An 11,651-nucleotide genomic window follows, 5' to 3' on the forward strand; every position below is an offset into this window, starting at 1 on the left:
CCGTCCCTTATACACGCAGGGACCTGAACCTCTCAAGCCCTTCTAGAGAGTATTTTCTTTTTGTTTAATCTAGTTGAAAAAATTATATGCATGAAGGGGTGGTCGGTAGACGCGCCGCAGGAGCGAGTCGGGGTCTCCTGTTCGTTGCACGGCGTTGTTTGCTCGCGTCTCCCGCGCAGAGGCTCGCCTCCCTGCCCGAGGCGCGAGCGCGCAATCCTTTCCCGGGGCCCCAATTGATCAACAATAATCAATCAACAGGCCTAATCCGCGCCCCCGTGTCTCGGTCCCTTAAATCCGTGCGCGCATCGAATCACGCGCGCCGCGGCAGCAGAAGCGGGAGCAGGGGAAGCCATCTTCATTTTTAATGGGTCCGAATAGGGCCGCTTTTCGTGCAAATCTGGGAGAAAAGCCCCCAAAAAGCTTATCGCTTCCCTTCCCCGTCTCCCCACTCCCATTCTGGATCCTGTGCGCGAGAGACACCGGTCGCCCTGTGCACAGGCCTGTGTGAGCTTTTTTATTTCGTTCAATAGGAGAAAGTCCTCATGCCCAGTCTGCTTTGGCTGCGCTCGAAGTTGGCCTTCTGTCGACGCCTGCGTGAAGTATCAGTTTCAAGGAACTTGCACTGCGTAGCTCGTCAGAGGCGATGTCGCGCAGCGCTCTTGTAAAAGTGGTCTGTAGGCAGTCTCTAGACGTTTTATAGACTTTGTTGCTTTTCAGTAAATATTTCCTTTCGTCTATTCACAGTCTATAGATTGCCCACAGAAAAAAACATTACCAAAAGTGTATGGCCATATATCTGTATATTGTCAACAGACTGTATATAGGATCTGCATTGCCTATAGAATATTATCTAGGATTTGTCTATAGAGAGGCTGTAGGCTTTTAGGCAGAAGTCTATAGACTGTCCAAAGAAATTTTTGCAAAGGGGCTGGTCTTATAGCGTCGGAACATAGCGTCGGCGTTGGGCTCAAAGTTGCACGAACACACGAAAAAGAATTTATATACTATGTGCATGCAGTTGTTAGCTCACCGCGCACTCGTATATCGCGCACATACATAGCAAAATCAGGTTTAGGTTTAGGTTTATGGGGTTTAACGTCCCAAAGCGACTAAGGCTATGAGAGACGCCGTAGTGGAGGGCTCCGGAAATTTCGACCACCTGGGGTTCTTTAACGTGCACTGACATCGCACAGTACACGGGCCTCTAGAATTTCTCCTCCAAAGAAATTCTAGCCGCCGCGGCCGGGATCGAACCCGCGTCTTTTGGGTCAGCAGCCGAGCACCATAACCGCTGAGCCACCGCGGCGGCGCATAGCAAAATCACTTTAATTACTTAAAGAAATTATATTACAGTGCTAGTTACTTTATAAAGATCACGAAAATGCAATTAAATTACATTACCAATTACTGTTTCCAATTCTAGGCTTGCTGGCCTAGGCTTCCCGCACTTCGCTTCTCATTTCGGGATGCCTGAAGTGGCAATCGAGAGACACAGGCTTGCTGACACAAAGAGTAGTGATGCATTTTTAATGAAGTAATTTAGAAAGTAATTAACTACTTTTCTTGAGAAATTATTGCCGAAAACTAATTCATTTCATTGCTAAATTACGAGACTGGGAATGTTATTCGTTACATTACTAATTACCGCAAAATCAATTAAATTACTGTAATTACATAGAAGTAATATTGCTGTCATGTCTGATCGCGCACAAGTATCTGGGGTGTGTCATTGCAGACAGAGGTGTGGTGTTAAGGTAACCTCAGGTCAGAACCTCAGCTACAGTGCGTATCCTACCCACGCCGGTATTGGCGAGTCACCCGCGCATGACGCAGCTGTGTGCCTTGCTTGCCGCTCTTTACTGAGCCTACCGATAAAGCTTTTACTTCATTCCGCATCTACGCATGTAGTTGCTCCTTGTGTTACTGTGGTCAAGGCCTCGTGACCACGTTTGAGGCGGACAATTTTTATCCACAGAAATATGCAAGAACACCGAATGGTACTTCCAGTAGCATGCAGTGAGTGTCTATTCCGTTCTTTTGGTCCTCAGTAAAAGGCTTTGTCGCGGTTTTTGCGAGTGTCCGCTAACATATTTTCTCTTTTTTTTCCATTGCCTCTGCGAATAATTTCCAGAGTGTTCTTTCCGTTGTCGAGGAACGTTGTCGTTGACGCTTTGCGTTTATAACGAATCCAATCTGTCCAGATTTATGTTCGAAATATTCCTCATGCCTTTAATAGGAAATTGTATTCTGAAGCCACGCGCGCGGCCAGAGCTGCATGAACTCGAATTTCCCGAAGACATTTTTTTTTTTTTTTTGGGGGGGGGGTTATAACACAGCTCCTATACGAAGACGGCTCAGAATGTCTTTCAAGCATTCTTCCCGCCGCGCCGATATGACCGCGTTCACAGCTCACATTTAAAGTGCGCATTACATATCGGACGTCTTTTACTAATCTCATCTCTCCAGCAACGACGTCTCGCCACTGACGTTCCGTGTCGTCCGTGTTGTTCCCCCATGAATTAAATTACTATAGTCAGGGATGGGAATATTATGCGCCTCACGAGGAAACATTTAAAAAGAACACTAATCCAAATAACGATGAAATATGCAGAGAAAAAAAAAACAGTAAGGAAATGGCTTTCGATTTTGCGCTCGTTAAGTGCCTGTAATGCAGGGAAGAAAAGCGCGCTGCTTTCAGAGCGCAAAAAAAAAAAACTTATAAGAAGCACAGCCGCAGGTTTTCGAACCAGCGCCGAGGTCGAAGAGCCATCGCGATGCTCACGCGGTTTCCGAAGCATTCGGAGCACCTGTCGCGCTGTTTTAGAGCGCTTCCGAGACAGCAGCAAGAAAAAGTGCCGCGCGCACTTTGAAAGGAGCCAGGGTTCAACTCCCCCCCCCCCCCCCCCTTCCCCCCTGTCCCCCACCCCAGCAAGTGCGTCGAAGGCGACCGCGCCAAGGGTATAGCGACGGCTGCAAAAACGACGCTTAACGTTAGTGCCCAATGAAATCCTCTTGTGTCGGCACTCGCGCGAGGAAAATCCGCGTCCGCTGAGAGTATTGTGCTTGGGTCCCCTATTAGAACGATAAAAAGTGGCCTTCTCCGCCGCATACAAATGATTCTTTAAACGAGCTCGAGGGCTGTTAACAGCTTCGCTGCCTCGGCGAGGGACGGCGAGGAGAAAAAAAAAGGGGGGGGGGGGGGGGGGGTGAACACATCAGATCCGACGGCGACCGCTGTGTTCCCGTGGCGGTCGACCGAGGCTCGGGGAGCACACACGGCTACACAGCGAGTCGCGCGCGCCACAGCGGAGCGCGTCCGCTTGCGTGCGAAGACGCCTCGTTAAGCCCACTGTCTGTAAACACGACGCTGGCGCGCGGCCCGTAATTGATGGCGGGGAGCGTCGTAATCCATTTGTTACCGGCCTCGTAATTGATTCGTGTGGCTGTGTTCTGGTGTCAACTAATTTTGTGCTGTGGAAATCGCTAGCTGCGGGCTCTAGTGCCGCCTATTGTGTCATTACGGTGAGCCCGCTCCTCCTTTTAATGCGAAAACACTACATGTTCTATTAGAACAAAAGCCGGTGTCGGTCGCCGTCCATGGCACGAAAGGTCTCAGTGGCATCACCGTGCTATCGCATGAAGCCAGCAGTAGACCATACGGTAGTGGCGTCTACAGCAAAGAAGAAAAAAAAAACTTCCGAAGGGACGACGAATTGAACCAAGGGCACTCATACTGCGATGCGAGCACACAACACATGGGCCATGAAACCGCATTACTTCAAGCCAAATAAAGGTGAAACTACTGTGTGCGCTTAATTACGACTGTATGCTAATGAGTAGGTAAGTCATTAGAAACGAAGGAATCTTTAATGAAGCTCTCAATAGAGCTCACGAGGAGGCAGTGCATTCGCATTCAAAGCACGTAAGCAGTCTTAAGTGTTCTCCGTAAATTTTTCCTCCCCTCCAATCTTTTTTTTTTGCAGTCCTTTAGCTGAGTTCAAAACTTTCTTACAAATGCAGCGTTTTGTTCATATAGGCTCTTCAGTTCTTTGACGCTTAGACGCACTACAGTTGTTTGCGCAACTGCACTCACAGTTACTGCACATACTTCACATGCATTTGTATGCGCAGTATTTTAATACATAGATTCGTATACTGCACATACTCTTGTATGTGCAGTAAGGAGTGGTTATTTACCGAAGTAAAGGAAGCGGAGATAACAGCAGCAACGACAATAGAAAGCCCTAAAAAGGGGATTGGTAAAAAGGCGTCGTAACACGAGATAATCTTAGCGCTTCTATTTTCTGTCAGGCTGTGTCTAGAGAAACGATATGCGGTGACAGCTCATGAGCACAGAGTCATTCACGGCGCATAACTACACAACGTGATTTCCATCGCTAGCCACTAAGAAGGGGGTGCACGCAGTGGTACGACCGTGCCGCCAAAGGAAGGCCGACTACGGGAAAATTTGAGCATTCCCTTTGATTCCGCAGCGACGAAGTCTCTCTATAAACGCCTCGCGAACAGGCAACGCTACTGACATATATCCAGCTGTCCTCGAGGCGTTCGAGCCAGCCAATAAGTGCATCCGTCACGTGGACTCCGCGGCATAAGCACGAATATTAAGGTATTTGCTACCACGGCCGCTCAGCCCTGCCGTCAAAATGCGGCGCTCGGTCGAGCACACGGGGACTGGCAGGAACGTGCGGAGAGGGTGTAGAACAATGAGACGGGGACGAAACGAGGCTGCTAACAGCTATACAGCACGCAAAAGCCCACGCACTTACGCACTCCAACACACACAGTCCGTGCGCAAAGCGTTTCCGTAGAAAGGCATAAATTTTGAGCGGCTCCCATCATGACCCCAAGGTTTAAGCCCTGCGGACGAGATAGTAGCGCGGGCACGTTTGACGAGAGAGCTGAAAAAGGGAAGAAAAAAAAAACAAAAAAAACGCAGAAAGCGAAAGAAACGGGGAGCACCGTGGCGGCGAGGGGACACTTTACAAATGGCCCCCCGAGAACAGCGCGTAGCTGCTGCTGCAGTATAGCTGGAGCGAAGGGTCCTCTGCACCGCGCCGCAGCCGCTAGGCGCGCTGCCGTCGACAGCGACGCACACAGGCCCGACAGAATGTGTGCGTGCGCGTTGGCCGACTCGAAATGAGACCGCGTCGCGACTTTCAACAATGATACAGGGAGGCTGCGGAGAGGATTTTTTCTCCCCGAAAAACGTGCGTGTGTGGATATAGATATATACATCCGCGAGAAATGGAAAGCAGTCCGGGAGGAGAGGAGACAAATTTTCCGCGCGGCGCGAGCGCGCGGTGCGCGCGTTAAGGCGGGCAAGCAACCCATCTATTCCTCTGGCATCTTTAAGTGATTCGAACCCGCCGAAAATTGATCTCTATTCCCAACGCACCTGAGACTCCGGGACGTCGGGGCCTGATCGCTGTTTCGCTCTCTTTTCTCTCTAGCCTTTCTTTTATTTTTTCTTTCGCTGTCTCTCGTGTTTTTCGTTCGTTCTGGCGTTTCTTACTGTCTTCTTTTCTTTCCCAACGGTCGGCGTGCCTTCCTCCGCACCCTTGCCGTTGTGCGGCGAACGAGCAGGCCGCGATAAATCAGCGCCACTTCCGGCTGACTGAGGCAGCTCGGCGGCATTGCTTCTCCCCCCTCCCCCCCCCCCCCCCCTTTCGCCCTCTCCCCCTTCCTCCACTGCCACCGCTCGAGACAAGGCCTGCTCTCGACTCGTCATATCCCGGCACACACACACGCGGCGGGGATAGATTGGGTCTCCGAGAGATGACGCCAGGCCTGCACAGTTTTGCCGCCTGGTCGTCCAGGGAGAGTTTCATCACGCAGCCTGGCCGCGATGCCGGCGCTGGCTGCAAAGCCGCAGAAGAGGCTGCAAATTAAATCGCCCCGCGAAGAGGGGCACACGGCGAGGCGGCAGCAAAAACTCGTTCTCGAGAGAGCCCAATGTTGGTCCTTCTGGATCTCCGTCTTTTGGCTTCAGGACGCGCGCGGCATGCTGACTGGCTTGAACGCAAATGTCGCAATCGTTGGTACTGCCTCCTCCACCCATCCCCCCCCCCCCCCTCTTTCCCATGGTCATATACGCAACAGAAAAAAAATCAGAAAAAAAGCAGCAAGTTCAAAATCGTGACGGCGTATCGCGGCTTAGACTAGGTATGAGATGTTAGGAAGTGAATGAATGAATGAATGAATGAATGAATGAATGAAGGGTTGGACGTCGAGTGCGTTGTTGTTGTTGTGACTGAGAGAAGGATGAAGAGGAAATTGCACGGGCCTGCTACTGGCTCGAGCCAAGCCACCACCGCTGCCACGTGCAGATAGAGGAGAGTTAAAAGATCAGAGAAAAGAAGTAAAGGAGAGAAAAGACGCGCGAGGAGGTCCTATCATTGCAATGACCGTTGGCGTCTCATGGTGGCACAGTTTGCACGTTTAGAACGTTTAGAAAACTGCGTTTCTACTCGTCGTTTCGTAATTGTAATATAGCATCGTGTCGTAATAAAGACAATTGCAATGTTTGTTCTATGCCTGTTGCGCCGCTCCTACCATGTTTAACTTCCCACGCGCCAGCAAAGTATACCGTGGGGCCAGTTGGCCAGTTATACTGTTTGAACGAAGAACGTAGTGTTCTTCGCTCAAACAGTGCATGCTCCAGCACAAGTGTATACAGCCACATGTTTATGCCATGTATCGTCAGGGACAATAGTAACAGAAACCCACTCCAAGTTCCTAATCGTGCCGCACTAGTGTTCCTGTATAAGCTCCCTGCGCTCCCTACGGGAGCATATATAGGCGCGCTATGCCACACTGCATGCGAGCGCCACAGGAAGATGCACTCCTTTTGTCGAGACGAGTACTTGGATGGGGGAATCGGTTATTTTGTCCCCGATAGTAAGTGTTTGTTGGTTTGAGACTGCTAGTGCGCACCTCAGAAATAAATTTTTGCTGTTCCCTGTCCCGATTTATGGATACGGTAGTAATGAAGTGTGTAATTTGCACTACCATTGAGTGATTTCGTTTAGGAATTTAGGCTTCGTCCTGCGTACTTCTTTGTCTCCGGGAGGCCTTTCAGCCTTGTCAGCACTCGTCTCTTCCAAGACTGTGTTGACGGACAACCACATTAAGTCTATTGGTATAGTGTTTGTGTAGCACTGTATTGAGTATCTTGTTTGTAATCCCCTTCGTCTATAAGCAAACACTAACAGTCCTTTCTCATCTGCGCGAAACTTCCACGCTATCTGTGGCAGGCACGTCAAGGGTGCTCGCTACTCTTGTACTTTCCTCAAAAAGCCGATTATTGTAGCGAGGGCTACATTACCCGCAGTCTCACCGTTTCGCTGTGGCTGTCGGTCTTCAGTTCTGTACATGCGTGAGGAGCCGAGTGACGTCAGAGCCGCGCAGCTGGTGCACCGGGCGCCGACCACGGAGCAGCCGCCGCTCGCCGCCGACCAAGGAGGGCCGAGTAGCCATGATGATAAGTAAAACAATTAGACGTAACCAGGTATATACCATACCTCTCGCTACGTATAACCTGGCATAGCTGAGCTATGCCAGTGCCAGCTTTTCTATGGGGCGGTTCAGGTATTTATTTTGATCAAGGCGATTACTGTGTCTTTCTTTTCTTGTGAGTTTACTTTTTTACTGCTTGCTAATAACGCCTTCATGGCATTTGCCGCCACATTCAGCTGTACCCTCCAAATTTCTCATATGAACTCTACGTGACACAAGTGTGGCACATCTCCAATGTGCTGGTGTGCGAAGCCTAAGCTTTCCCGAGGGGCCCTCAACGTATCCTAGGCGCTGTCAAGAAAGCGAACGTTTACTGTCCCCTTCCCCCTGAGAGCTCGCATGCACAGCTCCGGACAGTCAGCCGTGAGGCTGTCCTAACGTGCTCACTCAGCTTCTCACGCGAATCTTTAAAAGTACCACAAGCACTTTTGCACACGTTGCCGTGAAACTTCACAACTGGGCAAGACTCCGCTCATCGTCATGCAAACCTGCTGACGTTTCCAATATGACCACAAAAGCGTCGGCGCACTGAAGAATCGAGACCACTCTGACATGCCCGTTGTCCTGTGGCATACTCGAGCTCCAGTCATTCACCATGCATCTGGGGACACAGAGAGAGAGCGAGAGAGATAGCTTGAGGTTTCTTCTATTCGCCTACACGTCTCCCTCGCAGAAGGCGGCCAACGCCGAACCACAGCTTCTCCCCTGTCCCTGGCCGAGCCAACCTGCGTCCAGCGCGAGAGCTGCAGGTGCCACGGCGGCCGGAGGGAGAGCTGCCACGGCGCCGTGATCTGATTAGGCGCACACCGAGCCCGCTGGGCTCCTCGGGGAAGGGGGGGAGCGTTCGCTCGGGATCCACCGCGCACAGACCGAGAGAGCAGCAAGACAGCAGCGGAGCAGCAGCCGCCACCATTAAAGCCGGAGGCGCAGAATCGGCCGGTCATTCGTAAAAAGCAGCCGCGCTACGGCGGCCCAGCAGTAGCAGCAATAAAAGGGACCCTCCCTTCGACTGCTGCGGCTGCAGGGGTTGTTTTTAGGCTCCTCGCCGGTGAGGGCGCCTCCTGAGCTGCTGGCTGCCAGCGCGTGTTCCCAGGGCGCATGAATAAAACATGGCGCGGGGGCTCGCGGTGGGCAACCCTTTTGGCCGTGGGCCGCGACAAGCCACCGACTCTGGCCGCGGCGTCGCTGCTCCTGATGCAAGAGCGGCCCACTCGTTTGCTTTTCTTTGGCTCGCGGCCAAGACTTTCGCGGGGCCCGGCGGAAATCAAAACTATGCCAGAAGTGGGACGCGACGCCGGGTGGCAGTAACTTGAGCACTGCCGGCGGAGCACGCACACGGATGAGGAAAAAGTAAAAGGGAGACGGAGAAGGACGAGGCAGAAATAAGACAGCGCCGTTAGCCATGCAGCTGTAGTGTGTATATATATGTACCGTACGATTTCCAAACCGCTAGGAGGTGTGCATGTGCTCATGACTGAGGCAGGCGCGACGGGGAAGCCAGTTGTAGCGCCGCTAGGAATAAGTTTGTTCTAATTCAGAATTCAGCATGGGGACATAATACCACACACTGTCGACTGTGGAGCGACGGCAGAGAGAGACAGACGGCTGCGTGCCTTAACTAGGGATTGGAGGGCTCGGGAGAAAAAAAAAACTGAATTTTGGAGGAAAAAAAAACTGTTTTATGGCATAACATTAGAAGGCTCATTGGGGAATTGCAGTTAGTCATAAAATTCGGTCGCCAGACCGGATAATTCCCATTGGCTGGAGTGATTAAGTGAGGTCACTAGACCTGAGGTAACGTTGCTTCCCGCAAAGCCATGAACAGTTTCTAATGCTTGCGCACTCCCAACTAATGACTTAATTAGGAGTGCCTGCGAATTTATTTCTCCTTTTTTGTCTATAGGTGCGGAAAGCGGGGAAAAAAAAAACAGAGCATGGTCCAGTTGCCCTTAAATGAGGCAGTGAGCAATTGTTGACGCGAAGAAGTGCACGTCATTATGTATTTGTTGCAATAGCGAAATAAGGGTACGACGCGATAACGTTAATGGCTGCCTTCAGCGGTGTCTGTTTACACAGAGCCACTGTTCTCTCTGCACATTCACTTTTTTTTTTTTTTTTTTACAGTTATCCCAACAGAATTTCCAATTTCTTGTCTTTGAACGCTTCCACACTGGTGTTTACGCGCATAATATTACACTATTTATTAACGCGATAGCGTTAAAGGTCCCGTTATCCAAAAAATCCCGGCATCAGCGTTGTCGGCGTTGCGAGAGACCAATCACGAGCATGATTGGCTGGTGGTGCCCAGAGAGCATCCTATAGAAGGCAGTTGGGCCGCCTAGGTCACGTGACCTTGCGGCCCACATTACACTGTCACGTCATATCCTTAAGGCGGAGCCTAAGTGTCCCCTTCAGTTTTTTTTTTTTCATTATCTAAAATCAATTATATAAAGTCGTTTGAGACAAGCGCCTATCTTTAATTCACACTACAAGTACTCGGCTCAGACATTTTGATTCCTGACATCCATTTGTGACGTGGTTTTCTCGACCCAACAATACGGCCAGGACGACGTCGGGTTTTCCGCTCAGCGGGGGCCTAAACGCTGCCGCGTTGAAATTGTGGTTAACGATTACATCATGCTGGCTTGTTCATTGGTACGGAGCCTCCGCGGTCGCTCAGTGGTTATGGCGCTAGGCTGCTGACCCAAAAGACGAGGGTTCGATCCCGGCCGCGGCGGCTGAATTCCGATGGAGGCGAAATTCTAGAAGCCCGTGTGCTGTGCGATGTCAGTGCACGTTAAAGAACCCCAGGTGGTCGAAACTCCTAGTGCCCTTCACTGCGGCGTCTCTCATAGCCTGAGTCGCTGCACCTGCAACCCAGGACCACCTAGGTTGCTTCTTTGAGGATTTCTCGCACACGCCGCCACTGCCGACGACGACGCCGGGTTTCCCGCTTAACGGCACCCTTAACGCTATGGCGTTAGTAATGATCGGTTTGACTGTAAGCGTCCGCCTTTTCCTTGGTGCTGTCAGCTTTCGACACCGAACTTCTTCAACACTTCTTTTTGGGCAAGTTGGTTCATATTTGAAAACTTTAAAAGGGCGCAAACACAAACGACCACAAAGTACAAGAGACGGCGCTTGTGTCTCGTCTCTTGTACTTTGTGGTCGTTTGTGTTTGCGCCCTTTTAAAGTTTTCAAAACCGAACTTCTGGATATCGCGACTTTATTGGATTGGCTGCTGGAAAAACAGCAACCAAGCGGGATCACTGAAACCCCGTCGTGTACAGACTAACGACTAAAAACAGCAACAGACACGGGACGGAGGCAGGCGACAACACAGGGCCTCCGTACCATGTCTGCTGCGGTCTTTGGTCGTTATGTCTCATCAACCGGTCCACAACTTTACCCTCCTAAGTACAGACCAACCTTTTTTGTACCTTCCTGTGTTGCTCCGCAAGCACATACGTTTCCTCACCATGGCTGTGAGTGGACAGGAGCCTGCACCGATACCCCACGCCACTGAACGGCAGTTTTTGGGAAACCATAGTCATCGTCATCATCAGCCTGACTATGCCCACTGCATGGCAAAGGCCTCTCCCATGTCTCTCCAATTAACCCTGTCCTTTGCCAGTTGCGGCCACTCTATGCCCGCAAACTTCTTAACCTCATCCGCCCACCTAACTTTCTAACCATAGTAACAGGTAATAATGAATATATCTGAAAAATAAATTATCAAAAGAAAACTCTTTGAGGTGTGAAACTCCGGGCATACCTGGATATGAATTGCCTGCATGTTCTTGTTCCAAATATTTTTCGAATGGTAGCAACATTTTCGCGGAACAAAAGTTTTTTTCCCCCGGTTTTTTTTTTTTCGTAATTCAAAATTCCTGGAAATATTGCACCTCTTGTCTCAATTAAGGACAGAGCGTGCTCCATTCGACAGCGCATTCAACCGAAAGGAATGCTAATCAGCACGCGCGCCCGAGGGGTAAGCAGGCCAAAGTATCCGCGATGAGGGCTCTCTCGACAAACCGAGCACCAGGGAGGAAAAATGCGGCGAAACAGAAGTTCAGGGCCTCAGGGCTCTTTCGTCTGCACCAGTGGCGTATGGA

Source organism: Amblyomma mixtum, chromosome 2 (assembly GCF_055824585.1).
Source record: "Amblyomma mixtum isolate Tamu chromosome 2, ASM5582458v1, whole genome shotgun sequence".
Lineage (NCBI taxonomy): Eukaryota > Metazoa > Arthropoda > Arachnida > Ixodida > Ixodidae > Amblyomma > Amblyomma mixtum.